At 39.6% G+C, this 17103-nt stretch overlaps 1 protein-coding gene across 18 annotated transcripts in view; it reads left to right on the top strand.

Annotated features, from left to right (window-relative positions):
• Nucleotides 1–17103, top strand: part of ZBTB20 (zinc finger and BTB domain containing 20) — a 448287-nt gene that overhangs the window by 319951 nt on the left and 111233 nt on the right. For all 18 annotated transcript variants that reach the window (XR_009485256.1, XR_009485261.1, XR_009485257.1 and 15 more), the window contains one exon: nt 12195–12250. The gene's annotated coding sequence lies outside the window, so the exon portion shown is untranslated. The remainder of the gene's footprint in view (nt 1–12194; nt 12251–17103) is intronic.

Here is a 17103-nt window from a genome sequence, read left to right as displayed (position 1 = left end):
TGTGTGACCGTAATGAGCTTTTTTCCCATAAAAGATTTGGGGAGAAAGTACTGTGTGTGAATAGGGTCCCTTTAAGAAGCACTTTTAAAAGAGCTCATTTTCGATTCCAATCATGTATATGCCCCAGCAAGACTGTAGCCAGATGCTTGCAGATCTGAGGAAAACAGCCCAACCCTTTTCTTATCATCTACCAGAGATGACAGACTTTAAAAACTCAATGGCACTTTCGATAACTTCTAACAAGAACTGGGACTTGCCTGGCTCCATTTGTCTGGTCAAGGCTCTATTTCTGCAATTTATCCCATGGAGATTTTCAGCAGCTGAACCTTACACTTAGTGTTTAAATTAATGATATTCCTTCCTTTTTACCATGACAAAAACCACTCTGCACTATATACATTATGCTAAAGTTTTTGTCATGGACACAATCTGTAAAAGCTTTTTCAGCTTCATCATTTTGACAAGCTGATTCCATTAAACCCTTCCAAGTGATCACATTTGTGTGGTGCACATGGGAGAGATTGTTTGCTCACATGGTTTTCCCTTCTTTGAAGCTAGGAAACAGTGATCATCTCTCAGGTTACATGTTATGCCTTTTTCCTGTCCCCAGGAAAATATATTTTGAGGGAACACAGTGTAGCTCTCTTAGTAAATGAATCTTCTCTGTGGTATAGTCCTTGACTTTACTTTAAGGCTCTTTTAGGATAGAGACATGGTCTTAGCTCCTAAAGTGTTGGTCTGTTGATATGGTTGCATTAAAAAGCTCTGAACACATGGGACATTTCTCAGTATTTTTTGCCATTCTACTTGCACTGTAATGAAAATAGTTGCGCGCTTTGAATAAGAAAACTCTCTAGTTCTTCTCAAATACATGTTTTACTCAAAATCCTCCAGTGAAGGTCACCACAGTCTGATGATACCTCTGCTGGATACCTTGCACTGCTGGAGGTTTTAAAGGAGTCTGGACAAACACTGGTAGTTCTGATCCTGCCATACTGGCTAGTGCTAGATGCTGGTGATTAAAACTGGAGCTGATAAATGATAGTGCTGATAATGAGAGAAAAGAATGCTTTATTTTAAAATGCATTCTCTCACAGCTTACTTTCTAAGTGAGTTATTTTAATATCAGTTTTTGGCAATAAGGAAACTTAAAATTTTGTGGCTAAAGCAGATAGGAGCCTGGAGGGGGATCAGATCCCACAAAACCTGTGTTCGTCTTCAAGGAATGCATTTTATCTGCCTTGGATAAAAATGGACATGGTATAGAGCTACCTCTTTATTTCACACTCAGTAAAGCCAGTAGGATGTTTTATGCCAGCCTCAGTGATGAGCATAGCTACCAGACTTTCTGGGATAATTGTCAATGCAGAATAGCATTGCCTACCGCCTGCTTTAGCATAAACCCAAAATCTATCTCAGTAAGCTTCCAAAGGCATTGAAGCTTCTGAAATTCATTAATTCATAATTTTAAGTGCTGTTTGTTTGTTTGTTTGTTTCCCAACTGCTAATAATTTCACCTTTCTTCCCTGTCCAGGGCATTTCCACAGATACTCGTATTTCTCAAGCTGACAAATTTCTGATCCCCCAGACTGAATAGCTGTGTATCTCAGCCTCCCATCTTACATGAACTTTATCTCCTTCATTTAAAATAGCAAAAGCACTGTCTACATGAACAGACCATTATCCTGGTTATGTTGTTAAAGTTACTGTATTGCTGACTTTATTTTCTTGTAACAGTTCTGAACAAAATGTTTCCTTTGAAAGGTCTCAGACCTCTATCCTCCCAACTCCTAATCACAGTAATATCCAACCTCAAGGAGTCATTAGTGAAGACTCAAACAATATCCTGTAAGCAAGTCAGCTATGAAGAAATTGGCATAGTTGATCTCTCTGATTCATGTTCATATGAAAATAATGGGTTGCAAAATAAAGGTAGCATTGCTCTTATGCTATACGGTATCCATTGGATCCAAGTCTTTCCTCCCCCACCAACACATCTCCCAAACTAACCCTGAGTATAACTCTGCACCCACTTATGAGACAGGGTCTGTCTACAGAAGTGACATGCTCTTAGACTGCAAAGCCATTTCATTATGCTCCTTCTTAAACTGGCTCACCTATAAACCTCTATGTGGTCATGGTAAGCTGTTGCATTTTTAGATTACTGGGAAAATGGTATGATGATTATATTTAAATACAGCCCTCAAAGAAGGGTTTACATTTCTGGACCAAATGGATGCAGTGAACTGTGTGAACTGAGTGTAGATGAGTTCTTGGAGTTGTTTGGTTTTGGTTTCATCTTTGTGAAATGGACACTTAGCTTTGCAGGAGAGCTGATAAGTAGCACAAACTTTGTCTCACCACTAAGAGACTTTGTAAAATCTTGGTGTCTGCTGTTTGATTTGGGATTCAGCAATCAAAGGGATTTTCTTCACAGAAAGGAGCATGCATGTGGCTTTTCAGATTTCTGTGAGGATTTTTCTTCTCACTTGATGTGATACAGGTTCTAAACTGGGCACCAAAAGATGTGAGTGTGTTTCATAGTTCTGCCTTAGTATTGATCAGCTTCAGTTTAGCTTATCTTCTTTCCTTTATTAATTCCATAAATTGGGAATAAGGCGAATGACCACCATAAAGCAAAAGGTGGTGTTCAGCTCGTTGGGGGTTTGTTTGGGTTTTTTTACAAATAAAGCTTGTGAAATTATGTATATTGAACTCCACAACTTTAAGTCGCATTGGTTGCTCTCTGAATGAGCTGGATATATATGAATAAGCTGTGCTGTGTTAGAGAAAACTGGGAAGCTTGGAAAATCTGAGAAAAAATTCTGTCTTTCATGAAACATATCTCAAAATTCGTTATAAGTATTGTTTCTACTTGTTGACTGGGTCAGCAAATGAAATTACCAGTCTGAGATAGCCCAAGATGTTCAGGAGAGGAAGTTCAGGACTGGAACAAAAGTGTCACTTCCAAGCTAAGTCCTGCTAGAGAAGGTGCTAGGTACTTGCACCTTCTCTAGCAGTGTGACTTCTTTTATATCATGTCTGACTTTTCCCTTCAATTACATCTTGAAAAATTTGCTTAAATCGACAGCCCTGTCTCGTCCTCTATCTATATTATCAAATGGATACTCCAGTTAAGATAAGAGTTGGTGAAAAAGTCCATGTAAGCTTCTCTGCTGTTGCACAACTTAATCTCCCTGCAGCATCACCTTGGTGGAGAGGGTCAGGGAGGGAGGCATATGAAGGTTAAACTGATATAACAAGGATTCGATAGGGGAGGTGGTTTGAATATATTGGCAGTAAAACTTAGAATTAGGAACTGGTTCCTATAAAACAACATCATGTTTGGTGATGAGAGGGATCAGATTCTGTGGTAAGAGACTACATTCTTGACACTTCAGCCACTCATCCCCATACAAAAGAGCAATGGAAAGTTTGGTTTCCCTGAGATTCAGTTTTCAGGGCACACATGACAGAAGTAAGAGCATGCTACAGAATACGCTGTTCTCATACCGAATATGAAATGGAGAGTATTGTTCCCAGAAGCCGTTTTAGTGGAGCTTTATAAGGTAGTTTTGATTTATTTTAACAGGCAAAAAGTGAGAAGAAACAGGTGAAAGATAAATTCCAAAGTATTGATTATGGCCTTGTAGGAAAAAACCAGTTGGTTCTCCTGGAAAACTCAGAAGAAACACATACTTAACCTGTCTTTGTAGATGCTAAGGGCTTAACACTGCTCACAGAGGTACAGCTGCATGACCCTGGTGACTTCAGTGTGTCTGCAGGGGTTTAAAGGCAAGTGAAATCTTTCTGTAATGCTTTTAGTCTTGTTCCAAGTGTTGTGTACTCTCCCAAGAACACAGTTCATGTTCTAAGCAGTAAAAATTTTTAAACATTGAGTACAAGTCATATGCTCTCTTACCTTTCAAAGATTTGCTGCTCTTGTCTATGGTTAGATATTCCATATATCTTGTCAGTTTGAGATATTCCTGTAGGTCTTCATGGAGTCAGGTTGGGATTTCTTTATGGATAGGCAGTCAAGAAAACATTCTTACAATTTCTTTAAATTATTGTGGCAGTGGATCTGACAGGTTCACACTTTTCCATAATGATCTTGCTGCCACTTTGCTCCTGATTTAACAAACACCCTCATAGTCAAGTCCTAAACCATGCAGCTCTCACCAAAGAGCACAAGCTGGAGTTTTGAAGTCCAGTGTAACTCCATCCTGGGGCTTGACAGAACTCTGCTGATACCCTTTGTGGCCCACCATCCATGGATGATGCAGACCCCCAAATCCCTGCATAGCCCTTCAGTCCCCTTGCAGCTCAGGCTTTGCAGCGTTCCCAATCCAGCTTAGCACTCCAGCCCAACCTGTTCTCCAGATACTGCAGTACTCATACACTCAGCCAGTGCCCTTTAGTTCTGCTCTGCAGTGCCATCAGGGGAAAATGATATATCAGAGTACTTATGTCCCAAATTGAATGTTAGTCAAATGTTAAAATGAAAGAAGTATTATGGAGAGTCAGCATGTCTCACTGTGGAAATAAATTACATACAGTGGAGTGTCATGCCTCTTGGAACCACATATGATCCAAAGACAGCATTTAAAGAAGTGATCACAACACCACTGGATTTATCAGGTCATTATAAAGGAACATTATTACCCAGAAAGCAAATAATAATTAGCAATAGAAAGCTCCCAACCAGTAACTTAAACTCATTTTTCAGGGTCACTTCCTCACATTAGTAGCCTATTTGTATGTATTGCTAGATTTTAAAGCAATTATCTCCTTATTAATAGCAACTTCACTAATTGCTATTATTAATAAAGATGGATTTCGTTCCTAGTACCTTGCTTTCTCAGTTTAACATTTTGGTCACTCAAGTGGCATCTGCCTAAATAATTTAGTATTATTTGATTGTATTTTCTCATGCTGTGCAGTCCAGCTTTGGAACTGCAGAACTCAGGACAGGTATTTGAGAGAGTGTAGGGGCCAGGGACCATGCACTAGGACTGCAAACCTCCAAGCAGGGGAGCAAAGATGCTTCGTTGCTTATCCGCCTTGCAGTAAGGAGAGCATGAATTGATGTGTCTATGGTGTAACAGAGCAGATTCAACTTGTGAGCTGCCGCTTCAACCACACTCCCTCAGAACAGAAAATTCACCTACAGGTATGATCAGAGCCAAGACATAATTTTGAAGGTCTGATCCTGAAAGGCAGCCTGAACCTATAGGTATATATCCTTGTATAGTTCGGTAGGTTTGTTTTCTGTTTTCTTCTGTTTAAGGTTTCAAAGTTGAATTCTAAGTGCTAACACAAAATATTTTATAAAATAAAAATGCCCAAATTGCTTCTGGACCACAAAGAGAACTCATCTGGTCAACAGCTGACTTACCTTTTCTCTCTTTTGCAAGAGTGAACAGGGAGCAGGCTGTATGCTGGGTGGGAACAACCCAGTCTCCATGCTACCATTATTTTTCCATCTTTACTCCTTCCTGGTCTCTTGATGGGAGCACACACAGCTACACAGTGATGGAGAAGGGGATCAGGAGCCTGGGAAGGATTACAGACAGGAGCAGGCAGCAGCTGCCGCCAGAGCTGTGAAGCTGGCCAACAGCACAGCCCCCTTGTGCAGTCAGAAAGGGGCATTAGGAGTAATTTTGGCGGTAGCCATCCCTTCCCAGGTATTCTGTTCCCAGAATTAGCAGTGACCTCCTTGTCCAGGGTGGTGGTGGGCAGCAGGAGCAGGGCAGTGCTGGGGCTCTGGGAGGTGGTGCTGGGCAGCCTCCTTCTGCCAGCGGGCTGAGCTGGCGGCTGCACTGGCCAAGCACCTGCCAACAAAATGCCCTGGTTTCATTCATTGCAACAAATCCCTCAAAGATGTAGTCAGTAATTAGAGTAACAGAAAGATAAAAGAAGTACTATTCCAGGCCATCTTTTAAGTCAAGATGCAGGCTCAAAATGCTACATTTACATTATAAAACAAGAATATATTTAACCTTCCTTCTTCCTCACTTTTTTGCTAGCTTTGCCCTCACCCTGAGCCCCTTAAAGCAACTGCTGCTGAAGCTGTAATGTGCTGTTGCTTCCAGAGAACTCTCCTGCTCTTCTTTTAAAGATGTTTTCCTCGGAGGTGCTTTGTATAGAGACTTTTCTTGACTGAAGTTCTTCTTAGGGAGCAAGAGACCTCCAAGGGATGTTAATTAGAGTTCAGTTTGCAGATGCAAGAGATTACTGTTCTTATTTCATCTGTCTCATTGTTTTCACTGAGAACAGCTGTTAGGACTTATTTTGGGCTGAGTTACCTGTGGAATGAGTCAGCTTGATGTCTTTTTGAATTAGCTTACATATACATGAAAGTCCAAATTTGGGTTGGATTAATTTCTTTTGTCTTATCAAAACATATTATCCAGCCTTCCTGGCAGGCAGAGTGTTCTGAAAAATCTATTCCATAAAGATTTTTCTTTTGTGTTTTGTAGTTGTGGGTCTGTGGAGTTTTCTGGTTTATAAAAGCATTTTTGTGTGTGTGCATTTGTAGTGCTCATTTAAAGTCTGTTTTTCCCAGTACATATTTGTTAATGTGGAAAAGACAAGGCTAAAATTATAGTCATTCTTAATTATAAAAGAAAATTTAAAAGTCTCCTTTACCTACCCTTAACAGCCCAAATTTAACAATGTTTTTAAATACACTACTGACATTAAATACACTAGTGAAAAAAAATGTATGGTTGACCTGTGTCATATTTCCTTTACAACATTCTATCTTCAAATTTGAGAGAGGAAACAGGAGAAGAAACCTTTTCTATTATCTTTGGTGGACTATAGCTTCTAAACAAACTCTGTCTTTGTAAAATGAGTGATGGAAATATTATCAATAAATTTTGATTCAAAATTGTTGCCAAGTCACCGCTGCATTCTTCACAGAATCACAGTTTGGCTGTTTATTCAATTAAAAAGAGCATATGCAGTGGTAGTTGAGTAGATGTTTTTTCAAATTCTTTCATGATGCATAACGAAAATACATATATGTGTGGCAGTGCATACAGACATGTTAATTCTAATGTGCATAGGAAAACTTCTTGTCCTTTCCTAAAGATCATTTTATTTTGATTCTCCAGTATTGCAGACTAAGTGTTTATACATGGCCATATAACTGGCTCTCGAGCTGCGTTTGCAGTGTCCTCTCCCGTATGAGCTTTCTTCCTCCCTGCAATAAGCTGTCAGATGTAAAACCATCTCCTCAGTTCAAACCTTTCCAAGCACTAGCTCCACTGAGTGGTGTTCATTTCCTGTCTTCTTAAGCAGTGTAGCCAGCCCTTCTCCTCAGCAGTCTTGTGTGAATGAAGGAGTCCATGAGGACTGGGCTGTGGAGCTTCCTCTTCTGGTGGGCACACAGAGATGAAGATGCAGAGCAACAAATGGAATGTGCCCTCTTAGCCCCCTGCAAAGACTTGCTTGATTTCAAAAGGAGCAGGATTGGGCTCATGCATGGGTCAAGACCTGCTGAACTGCTTTTTCTCGGGCGTGCCTTTTGGACCATGTCTGTGCTGTGACACACTGCTGGTGTCATTATCAGTCCCCGGGCAGACACCAATGTGTAGTGAAGCCTGTTAATACAGGTCACTGAAATTCCAGATATTTTGACTGCTACAGAAGATGGTTGCTTTAAGTAGCATGAGCACAGGAGAAAAAAACAAGGGGGACTTGAAGGTCATTTTCCTCTTTACGTTGCCACATTGCTTCTCCTGATGTGGCCCCTTACCTCACGTGTGACATTTGTGGCTAAGGTGTTGTCATATTTCTGGTATGCTAACATAACATTTGACTGCCTTCCTCTGCATTCTTGTAATTAACTCCTAATATTAAAGCAGTTTCCATCTCTGGATTCCTCAGCAAGCTGATTGAAAGGCGATTTAATTGCACAACATTGCCAAGAAACATGTTAGGTGATTGCTGGCTGTAGTAACAAGTAATGTATAGGTAATAGAAGGTATCACAGGGACTAAGATTTTGCTGGCCATTAGCAGAGGTGACTTCAAAAAGCAGATGATAATTAGTATAGATTTCAATAAACCAAGTTTCCATCTGTTGCTAGTCACTGGATTTTGAGCTGCTCTCCTATTAAATATTTGCATGTATGTTTCTGTATTTTCGATGGAAAGGACACTTAAGGGAAAAGGGTATAAATCAACAAATCACTGTGTAACCTGCAGAAATATAAATCTATGTAGATTAATCCGTGTTTCCTAAATTGTGTACTAGGTTGTAATTCAATCCAAGGGTAGGGGTCGTGTGACGTTTATGAACCTTTATGGACGGTATAAGCGCTCAGATTAAATGTCAAACCTGGAATTCAGTTTAGAATCATGTATTATTGGTATTCATTAATATATAAAAACAACAATTATATCCACTAAAATCCTCAATTTAATTTTGCTGTAATCTGTCTCTGCTGTGTCAGAGATGTAGTGCAGTCTCTTTGCCCCCTCAGATAATTTAAAGGGCTCCACTGAATTTCAGCCCAGTCTGCTCTTTCCCCCCAGCATGGCACTGGCTCCGTTTGTCCCCCTCTGAACTGAGGAATTCTCTAGTAAATTATTTTATCTTCCACTGGGAAGATAAAATCTTCCACTGGGATTAAATTTTAGTTTTCATACTGAGCAGGTGTAGTGCACCCAGAAGGTGAGGAGAGGCAAAACTCTGGATCTTAGATCCAGTTTACTGAGTATATTACACATGATAAAGCTGTATCCCTCACTGGCTCTGTATCAGAGAAGGGTGAAAATGCTTTGAGGCAAAACAGTCATTTTAGGATTATCTAAATTTGTTGTCTAGTTCTTCAAGCCTGCTTCTTCCCAGTCTGGGGCTAAAGGACTAACACTGCTCACCTTGGTGTGCTGCATTGCATCAGAGAGATCCTAAATCACTTTGCAAAAATGGAGCAGAAGCACTGCCCCAATTTACTGCTAAGAAGGTACTTGAAGCAGGTTAACTCAAGCCACTAAATGAATAAAGTGTAAGAAGCAACTGAATGCCAGTTGCAGAAATTTGGCACCTAAGATGTTAGTGTTGTTGAAAGGAAGCAATGCTTAAGCTGACAAAGGTAATATATTTTATCACCATTTACAGCCAAAATTTTACTGACTTTCGGTGGACTTCAACATGAATGCCTCAGTCACTTTTGAAAATTGTTGTTAGCATCATAAATCTATAATCTGCTTATATAATGTAACTCATACCACTGGTTTTCACCATCTTAACTTCCCACAAATAGAAATTCTTCAGTGTTTAGGAACCTTATTCTCATTAAGCTCAGTGATACTAGATTCCTAAATAGACTTAATGTGTAGACCTTGCTTGTCTCTTAGTCATTGTGATTTAAATTGAATTTATTAATATAGCAAAGAAAGAGAAAAGGAGAAAAATCTGACCACAGTGAAGCAAGGACAGGTTTAAGATTAGCCCTTGGCTGTTCTGTTCAATGGCCAAAACATCATCCAAGTAATAATGATTAATTAATCCTAGGAATTCAATATTAAAAAAAAGATCAGTGGATTCCATTTATCCATTCCACCAAACAGAGCCATAGTGGGTTGAAAACAAGAGACATAAATAGAGACAGGTAACTATTCTGTTTATAACATAGAGACATGGGGAAAATGGTCAGCTTTCTTCAACTTCATTTTCTTATGTTGTTATATAATAATATGTCTTGAAGAAATCTAGTGTTAATCTAATGTAATTAGGTTAAATGTCTCTAGTGACCAACAGTGCCATATGATAAGAAGTTTCACCCCAGCATTTTAACGGTTCAGGTTCTGCTCCTGGTTTCAATTAAGTCAGCATAATTGCACAAGGCAGTGAGAACAGGATTTGGCCCATTTCTCTTCCACATACGTGTTCTGCAGTTATCTAACCTGGAATGAATCATAGACACATCTTGTTTTTCCAGTACTTTACAGGGAAAGTTTTGTTTTCATATATTTTCTTTTGAAAAAAACTGATAATCAAGTGTCCAGACTGGTTGGAAGAATTTTTAAAAGTACAGTGTTTCAGTTCTGGTGATTTTGCAGGATTCTAGTGTGCAGCTTCTAGTATATTGTGGCTGTCTATAATTACCCTACAGTTTTAATTATGCAGGACAATCTTGTTCATTTCTTTGAGCAAATTTGTTGGTAATGTTTCTGTAAGTCATTACTCAGCACCTCCATAATCTCAGGCCATAATTTGTTGAATTCTTTGGCATTCATGTTGTCAAAATTGCATGATGCTTTCCCTTAAGAGACCTTGTTTTATGTTGCTTATAACAGAGCCAAACTCTAACCTCAGCCTAAAATTTTCCATTCTGTGTTTTTTTTTCTCCATATTGGATGCCTCCCACTTTTTTTTTGCTTTTTTTTTTTTCAACTGTGGGACTACAAGGCACATTCTTTGGCTCAGACCTCTTGTCTCAGGTTCTTCTCTGGTTTGTAGCTCACTGTCCCATCTGCCCAAAACTCAGAAAGAAATGCTACCCAACTACCAGCCCCTGACAGTGCTTCACTATCATCTGTTACAGAGGAGTCCTTAGGCTTCCATGGTTAAACCTTCAGGAGAAATGCAAGAGGAAAATAAGGGGTACGTGCTTAGGAAAGGAGATTTTTCACCACCAGGAGAACTTCCCTGTTACAGTTCAGTAGAATAATGGATTCTTGAAAGCAAGATAGTGACCTTCTCTTCACCAGCTTGATCTTGCTCTACCTTTCATTTTATGTCATTTCAGCTTTTCAGTCTGTGCAGAATCCATCCTTACATGCAAATCTTCCTTACATGTGGAAGCAGTCTGCTCCTTTAAAGAGAAATTTGCTGTCAAAAGGGCCTCTCTGGGTGCCCTTTACAAAAGATGCTATAGGCATCTTGTTTCCTGCCCTGCAGTTTTTTAGGATTGTCTCTGCTCTTTGCTGTATTTTCTCCACCTCCCTTGCAAGCCAAGCACTGGACTTGTAGACGTGCTTTCTCTCACACTCTACCAGGACCATAATTCCCACAAATAGTAGCTACAACTCTGAACAGATTTTCTGCCTGTCTTCCCTCTCTCTCTCTCCTGTGACAGCTCCTCTCTTTCCCTTCACTCTCTTAACTCAGGTTTATATTTCTCTGAGTTTTTTTAATTGCTTTGAGGAATGGCAGAGCTAATCTCCCCCTGTAACTAGACAGGAAGCAGAAGTTGAGGGCCATGTCTTAAGTGCTGGAGTACACCACATGGATCCCATGGTCGTTCTCCACTGTGCTCCTGGTCCCCTGATAACAATCTTCTGGAGAGCACTGTCTGGCCTGACTACCCAATTTTTTTCAGCTTGGCAAAGGGAAGGGGAGACAGGACTGATTTGTAGCTTTGAACATTTGGGGAGCATCTGCCTTTGTTTTCTGTGTCCAACAGGAGTGTGTCTTCTTGTTACAATGCAGAGCATCAGGCTTTGATTAATTTTGTTTATTGCTTCATCCCAGGTTATTATGTTTTGGAAATAAATATGGAAATAAATATGTTGGCAGTAAAGCTTAGATACTCCATAGTAGACCTGTAGTCTACCAGAACTTTGCAAACCTTTAGCCATTCCACTTTCATGCGCATGTTTTTTCTTAGGGGTCTCAGGGTAACAAATCAATCAAGTCCAAGATACTGTGTTGACAGAAGGAACTAAGACAACACAATTTTTCTGTGCGGCTATCAGCTGTAATGTAAGCATTCTCAGCCTTAATAATAAGCCTAACCCCTCTTCTGTGAAGGTCAGGATCAAGAAGGCGAGTTCTGTTTCAGAGTCCTGTATCATCTGGCATGACTGCTAAGAAGGATGCCGTTCAAATCTGGCAGTGTTTTTGTGATAAGAGCATTTGTCCATAGGAGCCACAAGCCTATTTCACGGAGACTGTTGAACAGCCACCAGAGGATATTTAGTCTCTGCTGGCCTGGAATTATCCCAGGACTGAAAGCTCCTCAGCCATTACCAGTTTTCTCAGCTACATGGCTCTGGGGTCAGGTAGTTTCAAAACTTCCAAGCTCTGTGTTTGTGAATTTAAAACTTTTTTTTCCTTTCCTGTGGGAATTGCCACCACCTGTAAATCTCCTTGATCCCTGTTTTCTATTGCTACATTGGTATCATTTAGTGTGTTTATTAACAATTTGATTTCCTTTTCTCTTTCTCTCTTCTCAGATCACTCACAATCAGTTTGTGGCCTTTCTCTGGAGGAACCTTTCCTTGTCTCTTGTGTAAGTATTTATAACATTTTATGCTTTTCATTGATATAAGTTCTGTCTTTTCTTCAAGTTCCTTTAAAGCCCGGGGCCTCTGTTGCTTCCCATAGTCACGGGGCTCAATACTGAATTTTTATTCTAATGCAGCCCAAAATTTTAATGCAGTGTCACCTTATGGGACTCAGATTTTAGTTCAGTGACATTGTGTGATTGATTTATTTAAAATTTATATGTGCTTTTCTGGATGACAATATGGAAGATTTGTTTATATGTGGGGATTTACATGTTCTGATGGACATTATGCTGTTGTGTTCTAGTTCAGAATGTAATATAAAGTATTCCATGCTGTGCAAGCACAAAACAAGTACAGAAAACAGTCAACAAGCATTGCAACCTGTCCATGCTGAAGTTTGACCCTGTGGTGAGGGATCCTTCCTTACCCAGTCCTGGCTGCTCTCTGAGCTGCTCTTCTTGTCTGAGTAGATTAAATGTGCTGTATTCTTATTGACATCCAACAGTATCAGGATTAAAGATCTGTCAGCGATTTCTTTGGAAGTTGTTATGCATGGTTCTTTTCTCACCTAGTCAGATTCACTAGAGTTTGGCTGCTGCTCTGTAGGTCGGTGATTTGCTGACCTTTTTAACTGTAGAAAATACTATGTTTATCCAGATAATTGTGTTTTCAAGACCCAGAACAGGAAGAATTAATTTTTTCATGGTTTAAGTTTTGGTTTTTTCCTTTTTGGGGGGAATAAGGGATGGAGCCTTTGGGAGTGTTTGTTTGTTATCATTTGAGTTTTAATTTTGTCAGGTTCTGACACACGGTGGTTTTGTGCATTTGGAACAAAAACTCACATTTTTCTGGGATTCCTTCATACATATTGGCAGTGAAATCTGGTGCTTTTGAAACAATGACTCTTCTTGTTGAAATATAAGGGGAAATATAGAACTACCACTTCATAATATTTACTATAGTTAAGTAAAGACAGACCAAAGTTTTCCAAATGTCCACCAGCATTTTAAGCCACTGTTTTGGGATGTCCAAGCTGAAGCTATTTAATGAATGCCAAAAATAATGACGGCTTTTAAATTTAGGTTTAGAACTCCAAGTCCAAATATACCTGGACTTTGTGTTACTTCAGATCTCTACTTTGTAATTAAAATTCATGTCTCCTACCTGTTTAGAGAGAAAAGTAGATGACTGTTAAAATGCTGCCTGGAATTAAAAAAAAAAAAAAAAAAACAGCCCAGTAAGAGAAATAGCTTTTCATGTTTGGAGGAGGGATTAAACCTACAAATCTGTAAATTTATGTTCAAGTTGTGTTTTGATTGTTGGGATTTCTTTCAAGGGATGTGAATGTGCAAATGGACATTCATAATTTTTTTCAAGGTGCTTGCTGAAACCATGAAAGTGCTTTCTTTTCCCAATACTAGACCTAAAATATGTGGTTTTAACATTTAAAGTTGACCCCCTACTTTTGCAGTGCAGAAGGAAATGGCATGCTGCCTTCTCCCCCACCCTGTGGGCAAAAAGGAGATTTGCTGCAGTGTCTGCAAAAGGTGGTATGACAATGCCAGCTCCCAAGGAGATGAATTTGAGTTGACCTATCATGCCTATGGTGTCCCCATATTTCTTTCCCTTCTCCTTTGCCTTTCATTATAAGGTGTCCCAAATCTGTAATTTACAACATGCTGCTCCAGTTTTGCTCTGATAGATTTGCTACAAATAAGTAGGAGCCTATGCATGTCCATAGCTGCCCGTGGCAGTGTCAGGCCTGTGAGATGAGGGGAGCAGAGGCGCCCACAGAATGCAACATGGCTTATGTCTAATGTGACATTTATTTGACTCAGAAAGGCCGTTGATTAAAGGCCCATCGGACCTTTGCCATCATGTATTATGTATTTATCCAGCAGGGGCAGTTTATAACAGCCCCTGACAAATCCTATTACTTTTGTTGCAGTACTTCATAATATCAATAAAAAGCATTAATGGTACTCAGGAATGGGAAGCATTAACACAGCTTGTGTTAACACTTCCGACAGCAGTGGCAAAACCATTTATGTCTGTGGCAGACACCATGTGCCTTCAACGTTTGCACAACGGCACCAGTTTAACATGGTTCTATCTCTGCAGGGCAAGGCAGGTAGCTGGAAGAAGCAAGCTGGCTTCATCATAGGTAGGCATGTAGAAACCTGCAGCTGAAATCCCTCTTTGACAGTGCTTTGCTGTGTGACCATGCATTTGTTGTTTCCCGTCTGGCTGCCTTTGTTTCTTGACATGTAGGATTAGAATCACGGGATCTCTTGCTTCTTTATGTCTGGCTTATTCCACAGCCAAGAAGGGCTTCTTGGTGCTCTTCCATTCCTAAATTAGCAAGCTCCGTAGGAGCCCTACTATATCTCAGGCATGTCTTTTCCTGTACTGGCCTCCCCTTTCTCTCTGGAAGGCAGGTCCTTCAGGCCATTGATAGTCTGGGTTCTTTCTGGTAGCAGAAAAAGTGTAGATGGGATATTTTTACATTAGAAGCTGATAATGGTACCTGAAAAGCATGTTTCTGATCTAGATAAGTGATTTGTTCTGCCCTCTGTCTCAGTGTCCAGCACTGGGTTCTCTTTTCATATCCCTTCCCACAACTTGCTGCTTATTCAGTCTTCATCCTTTTCCCAGATGTTACATACACATCTGCCTAATTATATGGCATCAGGGTTTTGGAGGTGGAAGGATTTCATAGATCTCCCCTCCAAACTATATTTCCACTTAAGAGAAATACAGTTAATCTCTACTCCCCTTGAATGTCCTCAGGACTTCAAGAGACACAGGATTCTTTGTAAAAATCACTCTTTTCATGGAAGAAGTCTTCCACTCAGCCTGTAGCAGTATGGGCATTACTAAGGTGCTTTACAGTAGGAGAGATAGCTACAGAGGATAAATAGTTCCAGCAGGACACTTCTTTAACTTGCAGAGCACTACCTGTTCAGATGGAACCCATACAATATTGAAAAGTTATCTGCTGTTAGCATTGGTAAATGCAAATCAGAAGTGTACCAAAGTCATCCAGATACAAGGAAGTTGCAGGACATGTTAACATAACTCCACGGATACTTGTCCATCTTGTTTAAATAGATTTCTGATGTAACTAGGTGGTACTGAGCTCCAGCATCATTCCTATCAGAGTGAGCATTGATTCTAATTCTTGTTACTTGACATCCTGGTTTAAAAAAGAGGGGAAAAAAAAAAACAAAAGGAAAAAGAAAAAGAAAAGAAGGGAAAGAGTGCAATTTATTCCCCAGCTTCATGAAGACGTATTTGGTCAAGTAATGATGACCTAAGGGAAGCTGAGAGGCATCTTACTGATCTCATCATAGTTATGAGAATCATCCATCATATGGTCAGTGATTTGTATGTCAAAAGACACCCCGCAGTATTCCAGCCTGCCAGTAGCCAGTTTCTGAGAATCCTTCTTGACTTTATCAGATGTGATGACGCTCAAATAGTCTTTGATATCTATGTATATGTCCCTGCTTTGGTACTTGTTCACCACCAAACTGTCATCTGTTACCACTCTGAACCATAATCATCAAATAGCAACTAATTAGCCCCATCTGAATCCCGTTGTCTGGTTCTGTGCTTAGTATTGCTTTGCAGATGAGGAACAATAATAGTGATTGCTACATCAAGAACAGGGAGGAGGCATCTTTTCTCTTCTCAGATTTCTTAAGAAGCTCTCCCTTACTTGACAAGAGGATAATAACCTCCAGGTCAAGCTTATTCATGAATCAGAAATGAACATTTGCAAAATGCCAAAAAAGTCTACATGTAATAAGCCTTATGTTTACAACAGCTTTCAAGAGTTAGCATTTTTCAAGAATTATCATACTTAATGTAATAAATAGGCATGTAAATTATCCAGAAGAATCAGTTGATCTGCTTCTGAAAATAAGGTGGTTTAGGAAGGGAATGGTCACCTAAACAGCAGTCTGAAACAGGAAAGGAATATTTTTTTCCCCAGCTATTACGTGTCTCCTGAAGGGAAGGGAATGTTCCAAAAAAGAAAACAACATGGGCAGAGGCAGATGAGAGAAATGGTGAAACAGCCTCAAAATGGCAGCAGAGCTGAAATTCTACTCGAGTGTATTTATAGAAATGAAACCGTACAACCAAGAGTACACCTTGGGATGAATGTCCTTGAGCAGTGCCACAATTTTAAGCTTTATTCTTTATCTGAAGATGTAGCCATCAAATAAACTTTAGCAATATATGTGCATGGGAAAAAAGCCCTCATTATTTAAAACAAATCTGTCGAAGTTCACAGGTTTGTTTTAAAACATCTGTCATAAAAATAGACCAAATATCCAGAAAACTCAGGACACAGCCAGATTTACAAAAAGGGGCAAAATTTGGTCCCAGTTTTTTACTCAAGCATTAGTTTAAGTATTGACATTCAAATTGTTTAGCAAGTAGTAAAGACTGGACATAGCTGTGAAGTCGATGTGTGGATTACAGTAGAGGCATGTGTGCAACCTGCCTTCTAACTGCAATACCTACAATCTATCCACTGGTGCAGGATGAGATTGAATTTAAGATTGGGCAGCATGACAGCTGAAAATGTCACACCTTTCTGCCATTATGCATACTAGCAATCTCTTTGTTCTGAGTTATTTTTCATTTACTTAGTGTAATATAATGCATTGAGTGTTAGCTATTTTTGAAATATTACACAGTACAACAGGAAAAAAAATGGGCTTAACTAGACAGTTGTAGGAGCATAATATTTTTGGTTTAAAAAAAAAAGAAGGAGACAGAGGAAATGGAGTTGTTCAATGCACTTTTACCCCACACTGGCATAATTTAATAAATTTGGATGGAA

The sequence above is a fragment of the Haemorhous mexicanus genome, chromosome 2 (assembly GCF_027477595.1).
Source record: "Haemorhous mexicanus isolate bHaeMex1 chromosome 2, bHaeMex1.pri, whole genome shotgun sequence".
Classification (NCBI taxonomy): domain Eukaryota; kingdom Metazoa; phylum Chordata; class Aves; order Passeriformes; family Fringillidae; genus Haemorhous; species Haemorhous mexicanus.
The sequence above is the reverse complement of the archived record's forward strand: the minus strand, read 5'-3'. Positions and strand labels throughout refer to the sequence as shown.